The 23,854-nt window shown below is 41.6% G+C and overlaps 1 protein-coding gene across 2 annotated transcripts in view; it reads right to left on the reverse strand.

Annotated features, from left to right (window-relative positions):
• The window catches only part of BBX (BBX high mobility group box domain containing), a 209,667-nt gene extending 192,970 nt beyond the window's left edge, over positions 1–16,697 (reverse strand). The window contains exons 1-3 of one of the 2 annotated variants that reach the window (XM_074998974.1): positions 16,609–16,697; positions 14,933–15,061; positions 13,468–13,540 (exon numbers count right to left, since the gene is read on the reverse strand). The gene's annotated coding sequence lies outside the window, so the exon portion shown is untranslated. Of the gene's footprint in view, positions 1–13,467; positions 13,541–14,932; positions 15,062–15,556; positions 15,579–16,608 lie in introns of those variants that run through there. The other variant, XM_074998983.1, reaches the window with a different exon arrangement.
• Positions 16,698–23,854: the final 7,157 nt, after the last annotated feature.

Consider the following 23,854-nt stretch of genomic DNA (forward strand, 5'->3'; position numbering starts at 1 on the left):
TCAGGGCTGCTCAGTCTGAATGATAGGTCTGAAAACCCCAAACCACTGTCTCTGAGAGGGGTGACCCTTTCTTTAGCTTGGAAAGGGCAAGTCTATTTTTAACGCGTCAATCTGGCTTTATTTACATGTTCCTGATAAATCATAATATAGTTAAAGCCCCATTAATGCAGACACAATTACACATACATCCAAGTGCTTACACTGGTATAGTCTGTTCTGTTTGGAAAAGCTAAATAAGCTATATGGAGGCCAAGGACCTTTACATGGACATCACTGTACGCAAACTGAGGCTTTTCCTGGTATAACTATCTAATCACCTGCCAACCAACATAATCATACCAGTGAAACTTTTCAAGTGTAGTTGAGGCCTAAGAAGTGTTATTGTATGTAGGAAAGATTCATGAAGGAATTTCCCCTGAATCTACATCTGCACCCACCAATTCAATGGCAATATTGTCATTGGCTTCAGCGGGAGCACGGTTAGACTTTCTGCAATATCTTTCCTGTTATGGGATTATGTCATTTGATAATGGGGAACCGTAAGTATATATTAACAGAAATGCTGGACTATTGGTGAAATATTTTCATCAAGCTGGGGAAATCATCAGATAGATTAAAATGAAGGGAAAGAGCCAGCAAGTTTTATTTGTAGCCGTGAGACATAAAAATGGCTATACGTGCTCTCAATGTAGTCAGAGCAATATTGTTTAACATGCAGTGCTCCTAGCTGGTTTAGTTGGTGCTTTCATTATAACAAAAGGCCAAATTCTGTCTTTGCACCGTACTGTTAGAGCTTATGGAGTTGCATGAAGTTTGTGTTTGGCCCCAATGACTTTGGGTAAGTCTACACGGCTGTTATTTCAAAGTAACTGCCCTAGCATCTACACAACGCAACTGCTATTTCGAAATAATTTCAAAATAGCAGTTGGCTTTTTTCAAAATTGGTAAACCTCATACTGGCTGTGTCTACACATGCCCCCTCCATTTAGACAGGGTATGTTAATGAGGCAGTTTGGAAGATGCTAATGAAGCACTGATATGAATATGCAGTGCATCATTAGCATAATGGCAGCCATGCGCAATTCAAAAGTGCCGCTTTCGGAATGCATGCCACCCATGTAGACGGGGGGAGGGGAGTCTTTCAAAAGGACCCCCTTGACTTTGAAAGCCCCTTCTTCCCATTTGGTTTTAGCACCTATTTCAAAACAGGTACTGTTAAGGCAGGGAATAGAGCCTACTTCTAAATAAGCCATAGTGCGTTCAATGGCTCTATTTTGAAATAGCTATTTCAAAATACATTGTCTACACACACAGAACCTAAGTGCTATTTCAAAATGCTTTTTTGTGCATAGCAGCGTTATTTCAAAATAAGCTATTTCAGAACAGCTTACGTTGAATTAACGCTGCTGTGTAGACATACCCTATGAGAGCCATTTAAAAAGAGTCTTATTACATATTTTCAAATAAGACCAGTGAATCTGAGTGGCTCAATTTCTGCGTACCCCATACAAAACACCTTACAGCAGTCTGACTTTTCAGAGGATGGTGCTAAGTGTGTTACATATACCAGACCCCGTTTGAGTGTCTCAGTTGGGGCACCCAAAAATCACCAACCACTATTGAAAATCTCAGTTCAAACACCTAGGCATGACTCACACCGTAGGAGCTCCTGAGGACAATATCCAAAATACAGGACATTTTTTAACAAACTGCACCAGTTAAAAAGAGAATAGTTCAACAATCTAAAGCTACGGTAGCTATGAAAATCCGCCACATCAGTAAAATATTAAATAAGTGCTATTTTAAAGGGGGATTTCATAGAGTGTCTCAGTAACTTGAAGTATCCATAATAAATAACAGGTTACCCAAATATCTGGTATACCCTAGACCCTGCACACGACTGCATTAGTTCCAAGTGTGTATTAAAAATGGGAATGGTGACCCCTTCATTGAGACTGATTCTTGTTACTTAGGTTTGTTCTCTTAGGAAAAAGAGTAGATAATATTTGCTAATTCTCTTGTTTTTAGATGACCCTCATTTATACTTTTTTCCAAGAAGATTTTTATATTGTTCTAAATACTCATGACTTACAATATCATTTTGACTTCTATTTCAAATTTTCTCTTAACTTCTATGTACGTCTCTAATCTTACCTACGGATATACCATTATGTAAGAGCCACCATGACTGTTCAGATTTTGAATATGCATTTCACTGATTAGGACAGAATATGGGAAAACAGGATCAAGCAACAAGATTACCAAACCTGTGTTTTAGGAAGGAGGGCTAGGACAGATCAATAAATGGATAACTGCTACTTCAAAAAAACATCTAAAACAAATATTGTGTGCAAATGGACAAGCAGTACATTTCAGAGCCTACAAACCAAATGTGGAAGTTTGCATTCCTTAATGGGAGTGGACTAGTGACTGAGCTGCCCATCTCTTACTTCCACATACTAGTGGGGCAGGGTGTATCTGACCCTGATGTCACCTTGCCTGATAAAAAGGTTTGTTTTGTTATCTTCCTGTCTGCCCACACAGACAGGTAAATCACAGCAAACACCAAAGTGCTACTCAATGGATCTATCATATAAGGGATTTTTGCCCAAATAAACTAGTTATTGGCCACAGCTGGTTGTTAATCACTATTTTCAGGTGAAATCCCTTCTCCCAAGCAACAGAATGTCTGAGCTGCCTTCCCAATCCCCAGCCACCAAGTTTTTCCTGACTCAGTTGGACTGAAATGGCACATAGTACATGGAGACAGAATACTGAACATGATCAGTGACCTTCCTCCAACATCTTAGGAAAGACAGGACTTCTGTCATTGAGCAATATCAAACAATGGTGGAAAGATTTTCAAAGGAGACACAGGACTGCTCCTGAAGAACAGCCAAACTAGCCATTTTTAAAAGTAGAACAATTTGGCCATGATTTTAAAAGCTACCAGGGATTTCAAAGTTTACTGAATTCACCTGAATGGAAACAGAGTCCAAATCAGCTTTTAAAATCTTAGTTTTGCCACACAGTGTATCTTTTGACTATACAACTCATCTCCCCACTGCAGTTGCTTTCTCATAACATTGAGTGCAGTAATACAACATGGACTATTTTGTATACTGGATTAGAATAAAACAGTATTGTAATTTGGCAACAGGCACAAACAATGAATTGCCTTAAAGCAAATATGGCTGTATTACCGAATTGCATTCAAACATTTAAAGCAAAATTTTGTCTCTAAATTTTGTCAATGGGACTTCAACACATATGTCCAATGACAGCATTTAGCACTCCATATTTTACCTCTTCATGTTAATCTTTTATATAGCAGTAAAGAAACTTTAAAGCTACCTCCCCTTTCTCCAGCTGAAAGATGACCATTCTCTATTTAATGTAACTGTCTTGACTACACAATTTAGGTTACTGTTGATGCATTAAGAAAGTTGTTCTCAAAAGTACCAGAAAACTATATTATGAACAGCTATTTGCACAATCTACTTCACTACTAGTTTTGGCACTTTCCATTTTGCAAACACGGAATTCCTCCTTTTCCCCCCCGCCTCTCCCACTCCATACCGCTGTTTCTTCTAATGGAGCTAGAAATTAATTATGCCATTTTAATTTACTTATTAATTTGTACACCAGCCTCATAATCAGTATTTGATCATGCAGCAGTTTTGCATACTTATTTCAAAATATTCAGTGGCTGATCTTTAACATGTGGTAGAGAAATAATATTCTATGCAAACTAAATAAATGAACTAGACCGTTTTTAAACAAAATCTATTTTACTGATGATTTTAAATTAAAGTTATGTTGTGATCTTGCAAGTGTAGCACATGAAGTGCCCATTAGCTAGCATGATTTGAGCCATGTATGTCATTTTCCCTGCTGTATAAATCACTGTTATTCAACTGGAAACTTAGACATAAAGAAATCACTTGTAAAGAGAAAGCAACGCTAAAGAGGGACACTGCAGAAAGGTGGGTCTGATAATACTCCTCTCTCAATACGCAAATCTATTCCTGATTTACCAAAAGCTGCCCTTACTCTGACATCCAGGATATCTGAGATTTTCAAAGCGGATCTTGTTCTGAACGTTAACAGTAACAGCATATTTCCTTAATAACAAGCATTGAAAATTTACATGGAAAGTCTGTTCAAGATTTCTTGAGGAGTACTGAAATCCACAGACATCAAATCTCAGCAGCATAATGGTTTTCTTATACCTATACCAGTCTGTTATGGAAGCACTACTGGTAATGTAGTTTAAGCAGAGCATAAATGAAAGCTCACCCCAGAGAAGATCCTTCTTGTTATGACCAAGGTCAAATTAGGGTAATATGTTTTATTGCAAGAAATCATAGTGTGTGTGTGTGCCACATACTTCATCAATACACACGCTGGAAAATATAAGATGGGAAAATATCTGCGGGCAGATGCACAAAATCGACTTATCAGGGGTCACAGTCGACCCCTGTGCTTCTTGCGAGACTCGAGGAGTAAGGGAAGTCGATGGGAGAAACTCTCCTGTCGACTTTTCCCTGTATAGACAGCCAAGTTAGCTGAGCTGATATGTCAATTTTAGCAACGCAAGTGGCATAGCTAGAACTGAGTACCCACAGTTGACTTTCTTAGCCTAATGTAGACAGAGCCTCAGTCACGGAATCTGTATATTTGGATGTTCTCCCTCACCCCTTCTCATACTTCTTATCTTATAATGGTCAGATCTTCGGTATTTGCATTGTCTCTCACTCTGGGTTCCTGCACTTCCAGCATAATGGACCCATGACCCAGATTGGGCCTTTGGGGGCATTATTGTAATATAAGTGATAATTAATAATAATGTGAAGCAAAGGCATGTGCTGCTTCCTCTGAGAAAAAGTAGAGGCTTCCAACAATTTTAAGGACCCGATCCTGCTATGGGAGGCTCACAGGTAAATCTGTATCCTCACACAGAGTCCCAGGGAAGTCACTATGAGAAGGCTCTGAGACATGTCAGCTGCTTGGAACCAGTTGCAGAATGGGGCCCTAGTCTTCTTCAATGACAAAAAGCCTAAAACGTCTTAGTTTCCTAATGTACCACCCTCTCTCTAAACCAAAAAAAAAGTACTGCTGTATATTTCATTACCTAGTTCCTGTAGCCCAAAGACTTTGTGAAAGCAAATTGACCCTGGCTAAACCCAACAGTACATTTTCAGCAGCCAGGGAAAAAAACACTACTGGGAAGCTTTCTTCCGAAGCTTTTGCTGTTAGGCTTCAGATCCGAATCACTGACTTTGGTAGAGTTACACGAGATTTAAGATGAAAACAAAACAGCAGTCATGCAGCACTTTAAAGACTAACAAAATAATTTATTGGGTGATGAGCTTTCGTGGCACAAACCCACTTCTTCAGATCTATAGCCTTACCAGAACAGAGAAGGTGTAAGAGAAAGATTTAGCCACCCTACTACTTCTCTACCTCAAGTTCTTCTTCAGATGTGACATTACTGCTTTAACAACCACGAAAAATGCCGTAAAAAGAACATAGATAAGAAAAATATGACTACTCCTCTCCAAGACGTATAAGCCTAACTATTATCAGGTGATGTGTATTACCCATCTTCAAGGGCTCTTGCTAGCAGTCTTGGGTAATTCCTGACTGACTGGGACACAAGTCAAACATATGAAATTAAAAAACAAATGACACCTGTGTCAAAATATAATCTGAAAGGTCTTGGGTGGAGTTCACTGAAAAATATTATGGTGCAGAGACTGAAAAGGCCTGGGCTCAAAGACCTCAGTTCAACAGCAGTACAGTGTATTGCGCAATCTTAATCTACCACACTGTGTGCACCACTTTCAGGTGTACCCAAATATAAACTTGATTCTGCCATCACTAAAATTAGGGGGCCTGATCCTGCCCTGATTAGAGCCTGATCCTACTTCCATTGAATTCAATGGAATCAGGCTGAACCCCTTAGTAGGTACTCTTTCAGGCATACGGGGGCTATGTCCAGACAGCAGGCTTCTGTCAGTAAAACTTCTGTTGACACAAGTTTTGTTGACAGAACACACGTCCAGACTGCAGATCTCTTGAAAGAGATCTGCTGGTTGGGAGTGTTCTAACAACATCGCTGTACACATCCTTCCATGAGGCAGGAGGGAGGTCTAGACAGAGGCAAGCTTTCCCTACATTTGGCCCCGTGTGGATGGGCCAAAATGTTGAAAAAACCTCTCCTGACAGAAATGTCAGCAGGAGACACACAAATGCATCAAGCAATTTGCATATCTTTTCCAGACAGTTCCCAGCAATCTACACATAGGCTGGGTGACATGAAGATTTCACTTACACCTGTGCATGCACCAAGTAACTCCTCTACACCAACTGGACTTGATTTACAAAGGCAAAGCTAAGAGCAGAATCTGACACAGTCTGTCATATTTATTTATTACCTTGCAGAAAAAACAGGCACTTGCAAACCAATGAAAGAAGGAGGAGACAAAACTTGTTAAGATTCATAGCAAAGACAGAGATCTTTTTGGTCTCTCAAATCTCAGTTAAGTTCTACAGATTCCATCTCCTCTAAGCCCACTGAATATATATTGGCCTGTATGAGGCTCCCAGACTGTCATGGACCCTTAGTGACATTACAGATCAATGGAGTACTACTTCATATTATCAAAATAATGTTTGCACCTGGGTAGAACTACATCACTTATAAAATCTCTTCCACCAAAATGCTAGTGGGAAAGACTTATTATTACAATAAAATTCTTTGTCTCCTAAACAACTAATAATCTGAGCTTACTTTCATAAAATTCAGTTAACTTTCTTTTGCCTGATAAAGACTAAGCTTTCTTTGCAAAAAAAAAAAAAAAAAAAAATATTTCTTACAGGTAGAAGAAACTAGTATATTTTCACGTGTCGAAGTTTCCTGTTCTTTTTGGGGGTGGAGGGAACAAAAACAAAAAACAAAACATCTTATGGATCTGCTCCTACATTACGCATATCTATGCTATTGAAAGAGAAAGCAGAAGTGCTTGAAAGTCTACCCAAAGCATATTTTTTCTCCTGTGTTGATTAATCTGTTACGTAACTGAGTTTATAAATATTAAAAATAATAAAGCATCGCTATTACTGTCTGCCCACATGACAAATAAGTCTGCCCCATGCATTTAGTATGTTCCCCCCTGAAGAAGAACTTTTTTTTGAAATCAAAGCATACATATCCTCAGTTAAGAAATAAGTGATCAGCAAATCTGAATCTCATATACACTGAAATATATCTACTGAGCTCAGAAGTAAAGTTCAAATCGATAAGTTACCCTTATCTACCAAAATATGTTCATATAGCCAAAGTAGCTGCTTCAGGAAGTGCTACATTTCATATTAAAGTTAACACTGACTTTTAGATGAACTATAAATATTAAAATAATTTCATGATAGGGGATGGTGAGTTTTGGTACATTGTGTTTCTTTTACTACTGCATGCCTGCAAGGCAACACCTTGTTTCTACAAATTGATGCTGGGAAGTAAAAAATTATCCACTGTTGGTTAAATACTGATGCATATAATGGAAAACGTAAAAAGACTCAGGCTCCTGAATTGCTGGATATTTAGATGCTCCTGTCCATAAATCTGACCATAATGAAAAACTAACAGCTGAACACTAGTTGCAAAAAAATGTTTTTAAGCTAGTACCTTTAAGTGAATGTTAAACTGTCGAAAGAGCAAATTGACCCAGCTGGAGTCCTGTATATTCAAATCCCCAATTAATAAAAAGTATTTATGTCATCTCACTCGACACATACCAGGCGTCACACTGAAGTCAACAGGACATCTCTCGTGCTCAGTGCCCCTGCTTAACCAACTACCTGAATCAGGACTTGGGAAGCAACTTCCAGAGATCAGGGCACTAGACTGGGTATAAGTTCTGCATTCTGTTCCTGGGTCTGCTGCTGGCTTGCTTTGCGATCTCCCACAAGTCATTTCATCTCTCTGGCCGTGTCTACTCCTAGCCAAAATTTCAGAAGGGCCACGCTAATTAAATGAATATTCGGCACCTCATTAGTACGCTGCCAGCTGCGGCACTTCGAAAGTGCTGCATTTCGATTGGGCGCAGCTCATCTACATGGGACCCTTTTCGAAAGGGCACCTGCAAACATCGAAATCCCTGATAGGAATAAGGGGATTCTGACGTTTGTGGGGCCCTTTCAAAAAGGGCCCCATGTAGATGAGCCACATACAATCGAAATGTGACACTTTCAAAGTGCCATGGCTGGCAGCATGCTAATGAGGCGCTGAATATGCATTTCAGCACTTCATTAGTATTCTCCGATTTGGCCATTAGCATGACCCTTTCAAAATTTTGGCCAAGTGAAGACATGGCCTCTTTGTCTGTTTTCCCTTCTGCAAAAAAGGGGTTAATATTGCTAGCCCACTTCTGAGATTTAGGATGACAGTGTGGTTCAAGTACTTTACAAGAAGCACGTGTCTAATTGCTTTTCTCAATCAGGACCTCTCATGGCTAGTAATGTTACTATAAATTTCCCCACATTGCCTCACTAATGTGATTCAACAATGACTTGGTGGCTTACTCCTAAAATTAGCTTTATCTTCGTGCTCATTCAGTCCTGAGCTCTTCTGAAACTATGGAGGAGGATGTGAGCCGTGACAGACATATTTTGTGGAATCAACAAATGTCCACTAGCAACAGAACTGAGACCATCTCACAGAACCTGCTACTATTGTGGAGGGTCTAAACTAGTAACATTTTAATATAAAATTGAAAAATAAAATGGGTTTAAATAAGACACCACGGCAGCTGGCTAACTAAATTACACTCTAAATCGAAATTGACCTTTTTGTAGTAGTTCCTTGCACTAATTTTAATATGTATAAGTAAAGTATGTAAATCAAAGTGGCCTATTAAGTAAGAAGGAAATATAAAAGATATTTAGAGTAATACCATTTATGTAATTATGCAATATACTAAATAGTACGAAAGAGTGTGCTATAGCACATGCAAGGTATATGTACTTCTACTGTCCACATCACTGTAGTATCCTACAAAGATGAATGAGTTTAATGTTCCAATACTACCACCATACAAGGAAATATTACTAATCCCAATTTTACAGATGGAAGAGTGAAAGAGGAGGAGATAAGAGCCTCCATTTTCCAAAGCAGTTCCCAGTTCAGCATGACTCAGTCTGAACACTTGTAGGTCCCAGAGATTTTAGCTGGAACTGTGGCAGCTCTGCTCAAGGCAGCACACTGAAAAATTAAGTTAGGCAAAACCAGTGGCCACTTCTGAAATCTTCTGAACCTAATAATTGGTTCTAGGTCACACAGGTGGTCTGTGGCAGAGGCAGAAACTGAACCCAGATCTCCCAAGTTCCACTACAGGGGCCTAATCTATAATGCTATCCATCTGCTTTAAACCACTTTTGAATATACGTGAAATCTTGTATATTATGGATACCATACACTGTTAAACAGATGCCATGGTTCACCTCAGAGGTGCTGGGTGAATTGATTCATAAACCTATACATACATGTATCTAATTAGTCTGCACAAACACATCTACCATGAAAAGTAAAACAGAAGACTTAGCTACTTCAAGGGTATACAGCCCCCTTTTGCACATTATGTAAAAGAAAGTTCCTTAAATAATTTTTTATAAATTTATTTTATAAATTTATAAATTATTTTGTTAGTCTTTAAAGTGCTACTTTACTGCTTTTTGTTTTGATATGTAAAAGAAAGGATTACCCAACACTATTGGCCAAAATTTCCTTTCCCCACAGGTACATTGTATGTTGTACGCTAGAGGACTGCCACTTTCCACTCCAATACTAGCGGTGTTTAATGCTGGTGTAAGTATAGTGTTAGACTCCCCTTCCAGCAGATCACCTAGGCAGAGGTATAATTGTTAACCACATGAAAAACTTTAATTAATTTGCTTAAAATTATTTATGTGATCTGCTGTGTTGGGGCCATAGTTTGTTAAATGCTACAAGACAATTTAGGATTAAAGAAAAAAAGGTATAAAAGTGCATTATTGCCACTAACATTAAACGTGGTAAACAGACATGCAACATCTCAAATTATTCAAAAAACTAGTAAGAGACCTTAGGGCCCTCCTCCTCACATTAGATAGGAAAGACACTTGTAAAGTAATTTACATAACTTTCTCTCCTGTAGTTGTTTTGCTGAAGGTAGTTTCCACTGATACCAATGGGTATACCATAGGTTGGTGACGCAGATCTTAGGTTTGCTCAGTATTAACAGGCTATTCATCGAAACATTTTGTGCAGATCAGGAACCCCTCAGGAGTTTGAGTGCACATTATTTTGATGTTTGCAGTCTTGAAACATTTTTTACGATTCTGCTCTAGTAACTTAGACAAGTCGTATATGTTGATGATATGCTCAACATTTGAGATTATGAGCCTGAGTCTGAACTTGCGTACAGCAGGTCCCTTCTGCACACGGATCCTGAAAGAAACAATTTTCCACTCTGGCACCCAACAACGCCTGACTTCACTGGGATTACTGTAGAATAGTTTGTAACAAAGATCAGTGTATGACCCCCTGCACTATACCGGGATTTATGTTAAAAATTGTTTCCTTAACTCTTTTGAAAATCAAATTATACTGTGATTATAACTCTTAAAACCATGTGATTTTTAAAAATATCCTAACTTTGCCTCAAATTTGGCTATTGCCAGATTTTTTCATTACTTTGGGGAATTTTTTCTTTTTGATCCATTCTGCTGTTAACTAGATACATTTTATACTACCTTTTCAATTTCAACAAAAATTAAAGGAAGCATTGAAAGAAAGGAGTCTACTTCTCTGCTTCATAATTTGCAAATATAATTTCAATGCTATCTGGAGCTGCATTTACACTGGTTCTGAAACTGAGTAGAATTAAACTACCCACTTCTTGTAGACCTGCATGAACACAATCAGCCCATCAGTTATGGAATGGGAATGTTTTCATATTGTGTGGAAGCTATATATTAAGGGCATAAGTCCAAGTAAACTCTTTCACATCCAGCATTCCATCATTCAGTACTCTCAAATAACCAGCATTTTAACCATAAGTAAATTCTAGTTACGTTGTCCATAAGTACAGTACAGTAAAAATAAAGACAAAGAACTACAACAAAAGCTGTATTAGTTTGCAGTGTACAATACTACTGTTGTTGGTAAATAAAGTACTCTGCATACATTTCGTTTATTTTTTAATATCTAATCTTGATTTTCTTTAGTGTTATGCATTGCTAGGTATACCTCTCAATTATCCAGAATATCTGAATATCCAGCAACCTTCCGGTCCTGGGACTGCCATATATGAAAGTTTTCTGTATTATGGCCAAGGCTATTTATTAGTTATGATGTAAGATCTCAAGTTTTATTCTTCCCAAGAACCTTATACCATTACATCAAACCAAGAGAAACCCCTTTATCATGCACAGAATTTTAATTTGCCTTCAAGCATAAGCACAGACCTTTCTCAAAAATCAGTCTCTGTTGCTCACAGCTGAGCACACAGTCTGAGTCCTATCAGTAAGTTTAAGAATATTCCACTATGATTTTGCTTTGCACAGACTGTTGCATCAATTATTTTGCACCTAATGTGACTCTTGTCAATAAGGTTATAAAAGCTGGTTAACTGGTTTTGAAAGTGTATTTTTCCAATGGAACTGTTCTTGTAATAAAATCTTGGTTTAGTTTGTGTTCAGGTTCTTTTCACATTACAGTACACGTCAAAGGATGAAAGGCACATAAATCCCTCCACCGTCTGCCTCCCCACACAGCCTAAATTATTGGAATTTCAACGTTAATCTGGGGGAAGAAATGGAATTCATAACCCTCCAATACTCTGACTATCGACTCACAGGGCACAGTCTCTCTGCTGAAGCTATCCCACTAGTTATTATAGCGACCGCATCCATTTCAAAAGGTCCCATAAACACAGCTTCTCCCAATAGCCTCCTTTGCCTACTTGGAATGACCACATACCAAATTAAGTCGGAACACTGGCGTTGTGTGAACAACACACAGGTGTGCCGTGAGCATGACACATTTTTGATATGATACAATGACAGTATATATCTTCTGTTATTAAAACCAGATACACTGTTACCTCTTCATTGCTATGACACCTGATTAAATTACTTCGTTTTGTCTTTGCTGTACATGTTGCTGTTTGGGTGGGTTTTTGGTTTTTTTTTTTTTGGTCTGACAACAAATTTAGTTTGAAGAAAATTTTCATAGGTGTGCCGAAGAAAAACATTATCGTTCAATGTTCAGTGGTCTCAAAGAGTTTAAAAAACACTAGCATACCTCATGTTGGACATACAGGAACGGCTGAAGATCACGACTAATATTAATGAGCTTTTATGAGACCAAAACAATGCAATATAAGGGGGTTTTAAATTATATATACACTCAATATTTGCAATACTTCCATTTTTCCATCATCTGTGGCCAAATTCAGACCACTGTCAGAAGGTTCAACTGCACCAGTGCTACTTGAGTTAGATGCACTTATCCCAGCTCTTCACTGGGCCCTCATATTTCGAGCCTCAGTTTGAAAAAATTACATTATGTTGCTTCAATAGCATCAAACTCTTTCAAAACAAAACAAAAAAAGCCTGTGTAGGCAATTTAATCACTAATATTTGTCTTTCAAACTCTAGTTACCTACATTAATCAATCCAAGCAAGAGAAATAGTAAAAGATACAGAAAGTATTAGACTTATCAGGAAAGTGGGATGTGGCCATTAAAACTAAGTTAAATCCTGTCATCCCAGCATTACAACTTTCCCCCAACTCCTAGAAGACAGCTCTTGGATGCATTAACTGTATATACTCTTTCACAGTTCTTCTTTTGTGCCAGTACTTGCAGGTACCAAGTACTGGCACCTCAGCAGCCTCATTCATGGGACTGGCTGGTTGGGGTGAGGGAAGGGGACAGGGAGCTGGCTGAGTACTGGCTCCTTTAAAAAAAAAAAAAACTAAAACTAAAACAAAAAACCACTGCTTCTTCATATTTTCCCCCATCTCTACTGCCAGCCTGAAGTTTTACAGGCTGTATATTGTTAATAACTTTTTGACCCACAACACTACACTTTTCATATCCCAGTCATTGTTCTAAAACTTTTACCATAATTCAACTGTTCCTCCTTCACAGCACAGGTTTTTCTTTCATAAATGAGCTACTATGATGTCAACACTGAGAGGCTTGGAATGTACATGTTCCTTAAGACCATCCCTTTGGAATGCTTTTTTTAAAAAAAAAAAACTTGGTAATCTGACAGTTCCTCCGAGGAACTCAGAGAGAACATGTCTGAGGTGCTAAATCCTGAACAAGCATCTTTCCCATGAAAAGGAACAGAGAAATAGTGTAATTGTTGTTAATGAAATCCAGGCTATTTCCCTGGGTGGACACTATACATACTTACCCAGGAAGGCAAGTGGAAATTACAGACAGGGGAAGATGAAGCTGTCTCAAAGCCTTTGTCATGTGATAGTGACCTATAAAGTATCAAATAATGAACCATGATTTTCCAATATTGCAACTGGCCACAAGCCAACAAGAGGAGAAATTCCCAAAACTTGAAACTTGCTTCCTCCTCACACCCCACACCCCCATTCACCTTAAAACGAGAAGCAGGTTGACAGCCACAGGAGCCCTCCACAGTAAACAAAAGATGCACCATGTCTTTAAAGGGCACTGGGACTGGGCAAGTGGAACAAATCATCTGAGTGTGCATCTGCGGGGTGGGCTATTTTCTCCCTCGCTCTCTCCCCGGGAAATATGCGACGCATCAAAATAAAAGGCAGAAAGTTGATCTCGAAAGTAAACCCCAATAAAACCCCTACGGTTTACACAAGGGCTCCCGCTGGAGCCCCAGCGTGGGGAAATTAAGCGACGTAGTCTAGTAATAATATTAGAAAAATCAACAAGCCCGGATTTCAGGTAGGAGATCTGCACGCAGGGAGCCAGAGAGAGGCGGCTGCAACGTTGTAGCACACTTCCAGGTAATGCCCGTTCCCCCTTGGCAGAGTCCTGAAATCGCCAGCCGAGCCCCTCCACCCTCGCAAGCCACGGGGAGACTGGAGAGCCCTGGATCCAGCCAGCGCGTGGGGAAAGGCGTTTGCAAACCACTACCGCCACCCACCCTCGGTGCAAAGTGAAGGGCCACCGGAATCCGGGCTCTGGGGTGGGGTAAAAGGTATTAAATATGGAGAGAGGCGAGCCTGGCCCCCTCCCTCGCCCCGGCCTTCCCCTTTTCCTCCTGGTCACCCTCAAGTTTGCATCTTAGTTACAAAATGTCGATCTTAAAGGCTGACAAGACACAGGGAGAGGGGGGAGAGCAAGAGAGAGAGAGAGGAGAGAGTCCATCTTGCTTTGGGGGGGAGGAGAGGCGCAATAATGCAATGCACAAATCTCACCCTCCCGGGGGGAAAAGTCTGCACAAGCCCTCGCAGGAGAGGAGAGGGAACGCGGGGAGAGGGGAGGACGGGGCAGCCCTCCCCCCCAGCCCTCCCAGCGAGGCTTGGTGAATCAGCCTGGCAAAAACCACCTCCCTGCCGCTGCTCCCCTCCTCCTCCCCGCGGGCCCGGGCGCTGATCCCGCTGCCACCGGTGCTGCTGCTGCGGCTGCAAAGAGCCACATGGAGCCCTAGACTCCAGTCCCTGCTCCATCTCGGCAGCGTGTTAATAGCGGGGAGTGGGCTGCGGGGGGCGGCCAGCGGCCCCCAGCCTGGCTGTGCCCAGCTCCGGGACTGGAACGTGTCCTCAGGAGGAGAGGCAATGGTTTCAAAGCCCCAGGCCAAGGGACCATCCTCAGCCGCCTGGCTGGTTTCTCGCCACCACCTTCCCCAAGGCTCCCCCACCCCCCTTCCCCAACACAGACTCTCTCACCTCTTAAAAAACTTTTAAACGCGATCCTCTCGTGAGAAGGCGCTAATTTGCCCCTCACGCCGGGCAAATACAAGCAGCGAGCTGCTGCTCAGACAGCGGGGGGAGACCCGGGCATTTTCTTTCCCCTTTCTACAGAAAAGGAAAGCAAAAAAATAAATCGCTTGTCGGTGCCTCTCGCTCGCTCTGTCGTACATGTTGTCTCGGCTTCTTTTTGCATCGTTTCATTTTACCTTCCTCGTTCACGCGCCGGCGGCGGGCTGCAAAAAGAGATTTCCAACCCCAAAGCCGCTGTGTTACAGCTCCCGGGATCAATGCTAGTCCCTCCCCGCCTCCCCCATTGCAAACCTACACGCGATCGGCTCTCTCTTCCCAGCCATGTAAGTTTCATACATTGCAAATAACACAGAGGAGGGAGAGAGAGAGAGAGAGAGAAACGCGGGAGGGGGGGGGGGGAGTCTGATTTCTGTAATTTACCAGCGACCCGATACCGCGGCAGCAAATAACAGTTTAACACCAATCCTGCTTCTGATGACTGAGTAACCCCCATTAAAGGCCCCGACCCCCTCCCTGGGCAAATTAGCTCCAAGTTTTCTGTCATCGCGACCATCCAATGTCACAACTTACCTTCAGAAATAGGACTTTAAACAGCCAAGGCCTTCCTTCCCCCCAGCCTCGCTCTCTCCACCTTAAACTTATTGACACAACATAATCCCACATTCATGCAAAATCCTGACACAGCCTCTCTCCTCCTCCGTCCCTCCCCCCCCCCCCACCCTCCCCGCTTTATTCTTTCTTCCTCCCCGGCTTGCCCTAACCCCACTTCTTCTTCAGTAAATTACAACATTTTAGGTTGTTGTTGGAGGAGGAGGAGGAGGAGGAGGAGGAGGAGGAGCAGGAGTGCATCGCACGGATGGCTCTACCGGAAAATATAGCTCCCAACTCTCAAAGCGAACAACTGAGCCTGGCTGATGTTGGCTTCTCCCCCCCACCCCTTTTTTTTTTGAGTGACAGAAACACAGAGAAACCTGGCCACGAAAATAAATGAACGCACTTCCCCCACCTTCCAGCCCCTGGAAGGAAGTTTCGTTTCTGGCTGCCACGATTTCCCTGTCAAGCCCCCTCCCAAACGCAGAGCCGGTGTGGCTGGTTTGTTGTTGTTATCCCTCCTCCCTGCTTCAGCCTCTTATTTCGTTTTTGCCCCCCCCTCCCTTCCTCTGCTGGCTGGTGCTGCTGCTCTTGCCTCCGTGCGGGGAGAGGTCCTGGTTCCAACGCAGCCTGGCACTGGCTGGCCTACCCCGGGTGTATTTTTCCCCTTATGCATTGCATTGCAATTCACCTCTTCCCTCCTCCCCCGCCACGCCTGGCCTTTTAACCAAGGGAAGGAAGCGAGAGAAACAAGCCCACCCCGCCTCCCCAGCCAAAGTTTGCAAGGAAGGTTGGGGGGCAAAGAGGCAGGAAAAGTGAGCGGGCAGGGCGGGCAGCAGCAGCCCAGGACGTGTAAAGGTCTCCGCCTGCCTCCAAGTCCACCCTACCGGCGGCGGCGGCGGCTGCTGGAGGAGTCCTCGGGGGGCTCTCCCCGGGGCTGGGAAGTGAGTAATAAAAAGAAAAGTGTGTGGCGAGGGGCGCCTCTCCTGCCGGGATGGAGCAGGGAAGGGCGGTGGGTGGTGCGCACTTACCTCCCCGCGTGTCTGTGTGTGTGTACGTTTCACTGGTTTCTCTATGGGAAAGTGACGAGACGAGCTCTGAGCAGAGCCTGGCTTTGCACTGTACCCTGCTCCACATACAGTACATGCAGCCCGGAGAGACCGAAAACATTCATTTTGATATAAGGCAGCCTGCCATTGGCTGCGCGGCTGAAGGACAGGTTCGCCAGCCATACAGCTGGCCTGTTACACCCAGCCTGAGCGAGCGAGCGAGCGAGGGGGGGGCTCGCCCGCACACATACACACTCAGCTGCGCGCACACACACACACACACACACACACAAAAAGATCATCACGTTTCTTTGCGAAAGGTTTCGGGACCCGTAGGCAGCCCAGCAGGGCAGGTAGAAGAAGCAGCTAAGTCAGGTCAGTGAGAGCCAGGCAGTGCTGCACGAGTTAGAAAGGCTTGAAACTGGTGTCCATTGGTTGACTTGGGAGGGTTGTGGTAATAAACTGGGACTCCACTGGATGCCGAAGTGGGGTTTTATTGCCACTGGATAGTGCCCCATGGAAGAGAAATGCTTTGTGTTATGATTTGCCCGGCTGAGCTGGTAAACAAGTAGGAAAGGCAGAGTTTCAGTTGTTGCTGATGATTATTTTTGTTACGTCGGAATGATTTCATTCAGAGGCCAAACATACTGAACAGAGAAGTTCAGGGAGGCTGAAATGCATCCATATAGTGAATGACTAGTTAGTAAGTAAATACAGAAAATCAATTCAACCACACTGGACTGAAAACAATGAAGATAAATAGTTTGCTGAAATGGTCATTTACTCCGTGAACTATCAAAAGGATTACAGACAATAACATTGCAAAGCGATACGATGAAGGACTAGTACTGCATGCTGCGTTAATAATCACTCGCCCTCCAAAAGGTGTTTCAGAGGCCTTTACCAAGTTAACATAAACAGTGTGTTGGGTTTTTATTTTATTTTTTTTAAATTGTGGTTAATATGGACAACTGAAGCTATTCCAATGAGTTAGGAGATTATAAAAGTACAATATACACATCATGTCATACATGTTATTTTCTTTATGATGCATACAGTCCTGTTAATGCCTCTCACAGATTACCATTTACATGGATGTGAAGTCAATCTAGACATTTATTTTTAATCTCAGACGTTCACAAACAAAACAACAGTATGACACCAGCAACTTTTGGTGTAACTGCATCACTGTTGCAACTGAGGCTTGAAAAACCTGCTGACACATCTTACAAGTATGAAAAGCTCCTTTTTCTGTTTAAACGAAACAAAATAATTGTAAGGAAAACATTCTCTGTAACCTGATTCACCATATTACTGTTCATTATATCTGATAGCCAATGGCATCCATAAGTATTTTTAGAAAAACAAAATGTGACATTTATTTTATGATTTACAAAAACTATCACTCCTATTGCAAGTTCTTTGAAGCTATGATTCTGCCTCCCAAGCAGCATTTGACAAAAAAAAACCCAACAGTAATAAGAATAGAATGGGCATGACAGCCTCATGGAGACAACATGCACGTTTATTTGTAAGAGATGAGTGGTTTTTATACTTGGTACTACTTACATCTCCAGTGCTCTAAGAATCTATTTTTTTTCCTTTTCCTCTCCCATCAGCTCCCACTGGTGAGTCTGATTTCCCCTCAGCTCCCAGTCCCAGTTGTTTGGCCTCTCCTTGCTTTTATTCCAGTGCACCTTAGCTACATCTAATAAATAACTAATTTTATAATGTTTGTATCTCACTAAAATAACAAAGTATGTATGTTTGTACAAGGGTATGTGTGTATGTAAATATATATATATATTTTTTTTTGTGGTTGAGAGATACTGTTTTTAATTTGGCCTTCATATGCATCATGCGCTTCTTAGGAGAAATGAAAAATTATAAACAGCATAGTAAAACCATGTAATCCTGCTCTTGTAAATATGGATGGCTGGGGACTGGATAATTGAATATGAATTATAGGCCAAGATTTTCTAAATTACTAGTGATTTTGGGGTGCCTCTGTTTTTTGGGTGTCCAACTTAATTTCTTTCCTGGATTTTAAGAAAGTGGTGAGGACTGAGACTCATCCTCTGAAAGTCAGGTCCAGTTTAGGTGTCTTAGGCCAGACAGTAAATCCCAAATCATTAGTCTCTTTCGGAAATGTTTGCCATAATGCTTAGCACATATTCAGTAATTTTCATACATAGCTCTCAAAGCATTTTACAAAAGGTAGGTAAGTAGATTTATCTCCATTTTTGCAGACAGGAAATTAATGCACAGAGAAGTTAAATAAACTAGGCCACAGATAACTAGTGGCATAGTTAGGAACATTAGGTTATATTCCCATGCACCAGTTATTTACTGCTTTTGAGCATGGGGATTAATATTGTGTTTTTCAGCACCTTTCACTTCTTGATCACTAGTTCAAATCCAGCCCAAGTTATTATCAAACAAAAATAATTAATGTAGCTATTTAGTGGTGTATGTGAAATGAATGGGTATTGTTACTCCGTTGAACATTGCAACTGGTGTCCTTGTTGGCAATCTTAGCAACTGGACCAATACCTGAGTACTGGATGTGCCTGTGAAAAATGGATATAAAATGCTACTAATTACAAAGTAAATTTACACTTATTTTGCATACAAATGCAAGTCAATGGAAATATCACTTCCTCTAGAAATTAAGGTACCATGTTAACCTTCACTTGCAGAAGGGCTATCTTATCTCTAGAGACAAAGTGAACTGAGATGTATTATTAGTGAGTTCTTGAGTTCTGTGGGGATTGATGTACATCTGTATTGCAAGAGCAAACTTTAATTTTCTAGGGCTATCACACTGAGTCTTTTTATAGGCAATGTGAAGATAGGGACTGTCTGTCCTGTTTTGTTTTTTGTATATTATTTTCAGCAGATGGCTTTTTCATAACACCCATTTGAAGGTATGTCGGCATTGCTCCGTCACTACAGTCAAAAGTTACAAGGTGCAAACCAGGAGTCAGTGAGAAATTGTGAAGGAGATGGCATTTTATCTTGATTCACCACCATGAAGTATCTTAAATTGTATTGCTGGGCTGAACTTGAACTTTTAAAATTATGTCAAGTAGGGATGTAAATATTGGTTAACACCATTAACCAGTTTAAAATGTATCATTAACCAGTTAACCGTTAACCAAAGTTGCTGTGGTGGGCCAGCACTGGGCAGCCAGGCATGGCAGGGGCTGCTCCAGGCTGGCCTGACTGCCATTGACAGGACAGGGACTGCTCTGGTACAGCTGTAGATGGGGTCCACCCTGCTCACTGTCACCGACTCCACTTCAGCCCACCTGGCTCACCATGGGTGGGACCTTGACATGGCCAGGGCTGCTTGTGCCCACTGCGTCTGGCCAGTCGCCAGAGTTTGGTTAAGGTCCTGTTAACCTTTTATGCCCCTAGTGGCAAGGGTACCTGAAATGTATGACCAGACAGCCTCTTAACCATTTCTACTAATCTGAAATAAATAATCCAAAGAGTAGGGCCAGATTCCTACAAACACACACAGGCACAGAGGCTCTTCACAGACACAATTCAGACTGAGATGTATGATGTAAAAGTAAAGATCCCAGTGTTGAGTTTTGTTGCTTAGGTGTTCCTCAAACATTTGTAACGTGTGTACCTTGTACATATGCTTTGGGACAGTTAACGTGGTATATCCTATCATCTGTTTCCTGCCTCCCACGCACCTCTGCCCCACACTAGTCCACTCCTTTTTCTTTGTTTGTATTTTCTTCTTTTGAGACCAGCTGTGAAGTCCATTAAATTCCATGGGTGTAGGAGTGAAATGGAGGAGGAGAGGAATACTAAAAGGCCCACTCCTATTAGAGGCTACATGTGAGGCAGAGGTAGCAATTGTCTGCTCTGTAGGAAAGGGTGCTTTTTTGACTGGGCTGAAAGCTTTGGCATGGGAGAAGACTGAGCTAGCTGGAATCTGCCTAAGCTTGCAGGCTCTGGAGCTTCTACCATGGCTGGCGAGATGTGATCATTGTTGTATGAGCAGAAGGCCATAAGACATGAATATAAGCTGTACAATTGTTAGGCTTTAGATACAGCTGTGGTAGCAGGGGGAAGGAAAAGCGAGGCTGGTACAGCATCATGTAGTGGTGAAACAGGTTCCTGAATTTTTTTTCATGCAGCCTGTCTCTATCCCCATTCCCTGACAGAGCCTGGTACCCTTCAGGGTCAAAAATGCTGGAATAGAATTATACATTAGAGGGCCTGATTTCCTCCCTTCCTAACACTTTGACATTAACCATTATTTACGTGCATATGCTGAAGGAATAACCCACTGCCACCCATAACTAAACCACTGTCCCCACTCCTATCAGGAATTGTAAATCAGGCCACAGGATCACTGCAGGAGGGCCACTTTGAGACTCTCAGCATTTGCTCCTTCTGGATTCAAGGAAAATAGGTGAGGCTCATTTTGCAGTTTATTGGCCTGACAAACTTCTATAGGTGTCTGCACAAGAGAGTACAATTTAACAGTGTGGTTAGATATCTTTATCTCTTTCATCTTATTCACATTTTCCCTCCTACTGTTGTTTATATTTAGAATACGTTTTCAGGCTATATATTTGTTTTTTGTTAACCTGTACCTCTCTATTTCCCCTCTTTCTCTTTTTGCCTTATTATTTTAACAGGGCTAATTGTACAGGCCCCAGATCAGTTGCCATCATGCTAAGAGCTTTACAAACAATTTCTGCTCTGAAGAGCTTACACATTAGACAAGATAGACACAGGGTGGAAGCAGGAGACAGAGGTGAAGTGAGTTATTGAAGGTAACATGGCAGGTCAGTAGCAAAAGCACAAATAGACTGCAGGTCTCTTGTCAATGCAGAGCCCTATCCCGTTTTCTCTTATTCTGTGTTTCTCTAAGGAGTTTTTGCTATTAGGGAGGTGCAGAAGGAAAACACACACAGATTCCTTCAGCAATGGCAGAGTCTACCCTTGCAGGAGAATTGAATCACAAGCTAGCTAGAGCTACTTTGCTTCCCTTAGCTGAATGGAACACATATAATCTAGTGCTTTCATCCTCACTGCTTTAGAAATATTGGCCCTGATCCTTCACATTATTAGGCACATGCTTAACTAACTTCAAACGTTTGAGTCCCTGAGACTACTCATGCTTAAGATAAAGTGCATGCCTAAACACGTGCAACTGCCAGGCCCTTGTCAAAAAAGTGCTAAACCTAGTGGATTTTCCCAATCACTCTCCAGTGTCTTTTATACCATAAGCATTCACCACACTGTAAGAAATGAATAAGTCACAATTATGATTTTTAGCCACTTCAAACAAAATGTAATTAAAACTATTTTAAAAAACCAAATGAGTCTTGTGGCACCTTAAAGACTAACAAATACATTTGAAAGTAAGCTTTTATGGGCTAACGCCTCATTTTTCCTGAAATAGACTAACACTCCCATGAAACTGAAAACTATTTTGTTTAGCTTAATTCCAGGTTGTGCTAACCTTCCTTCCTATGCCCTTCACATCCCAGTATTGCTGAATAGCATTTTGCCTTTTGTTTTGATTAGCCTCTCTTGCTGTCATGTATACATTATAATTATTTATTAATTTACCTATCACTGGAAATGGTGGTACAGGAGATCTGTCATTCACCTGTTCAAACTCCCATTGCTCTGCAAATTTCAGGACTGGATCCCAAAGAAGAAGAAACTATTTCTGTCCAGAACAATTTACACTCAAGTTGCCAAATCCTGCCAGTGACTAAAGCTGGCAAGATTGGGACTTAAGGGCATGATGCTGACAAGTGTTGAATGGCTACAGCTTCCCACTAAAATGAATGGGAGTTGTGTTCTCAGCACCTCCCCAAGTTCTATCAGTTTTCATTCTTTACTATTTCAGGCTGCCTTGTTGCTCCCAGCCCATGTTGCCTATTTACATAAAGTTATCATTTAAAGCATGGATATAGTGCCATCCATTACAAGCTTAGGCCACAGTCCTTGTGGATATGCTTAACTTGAAACAAATTAATAGACTTATTGACATCACTCCCACGAGTAAAATTAAGGTTTAAGTCTTTGTAGGATTTGGGTCTAAGTACCCAGTTCTGCAGGAAGCTTTGCAATGGCAGGCTCCTCTTGCTCATTTGGACAAGTTACATGACATAAAAAGTCTGGTAGTAAAGAGCTCCTTGTACAACTGGGTCCTAGTGTTAAAACATATCTCCCACCCCCAGGAGTTTACAGTCTGAGTCAATGCCCATGAGGAGTTCAGTGGGGACAGGATTTCACCCTACAAATATCAGCTTGCATCTACTCTCTAGGATCTCTCATTTTAACCATGCTTCTTATGCCACAATTTGCTCTTGACAGCTCTTGTCCATGGAACTACCCACCGCTTCTCACTTAAGCGCCACTGAATTCTTGGTCTTCATTACCTGAGAAAAAGAAAAGGCATGGATTAGTATAGAAATTTGCATTAGGTTTTGACATTTTTTATCTCCTCATCTTTGAGTACCTGTACACATTTATACAATAGAAGAATGTAAACAAACATGGATTCCCATGGGAAATATTCCTCACCACATTTGGCACTAAGGCCTGAACAACAATAATGCTGTACATATATAGAGCAGTTTTTATCCGTTGGTCTCCAAATGCCGTATGAAGGTGAGTCATTACATTAGGCACAAAAGAAATGATGTGGCTTGTGAAAGATCACACAGCAATTCAGATGTAAAGCTCTCAATGGCAGATGTGCCCTGCTCCCTTCAGGGAACACAAGTTCTAGGATTTTGGGCCCTTTCCTGTGACAATTCCATCAGTCTGCCCCTAGACCAGAGGTCTGCAACCGAAATCACAAGAAGAGACTTTTTTTCAAATTCAGTTACGAAAAAATTAATCCTTCAAGAGCCGTAGTGCACAGGAATACAAGACGGTCCTTAATAATGTCAAACTGCTTTTTATCACCTGTATTTTAAGAAAAGTGCACAAACTATGATTTATGCCAGTTAGAAAGTTGTTACCCCCACATCTCCAGACTTTACCTACCTCACCCCCAAATCCCCCCATCCCCTGGCTTTACCCCCTCATGCCACAAACCTGCCACCCCGCCATCACCAGGATTAACCCCTCTGAGCTGCACCCTCCCCCGCTTCTAGGCTTAACCCCTCTGAGCCCCAACGTCCCTCTCCCTGCCCCCAGGATTAACCCCTCTGAGTCCTCCCCGCTCTGGGCTTAA

The sequence above is a fragment of the Carettochelys insculpta genome, chromosome 1 (assembly GCF_033958435.1).
Source record: "Carettochelys insculpta isolate YL-2023 chromosome 1, ASM3395843v1, whole genome shotgun sequence".
In the NCBI taxonomy this organism is placed as follows: domain Eukaryota; kingdom Metazoa; phylum Chordata; order Testudines; family Carettochelyidae; genus Carettochelys; species Carettochelys insculpta.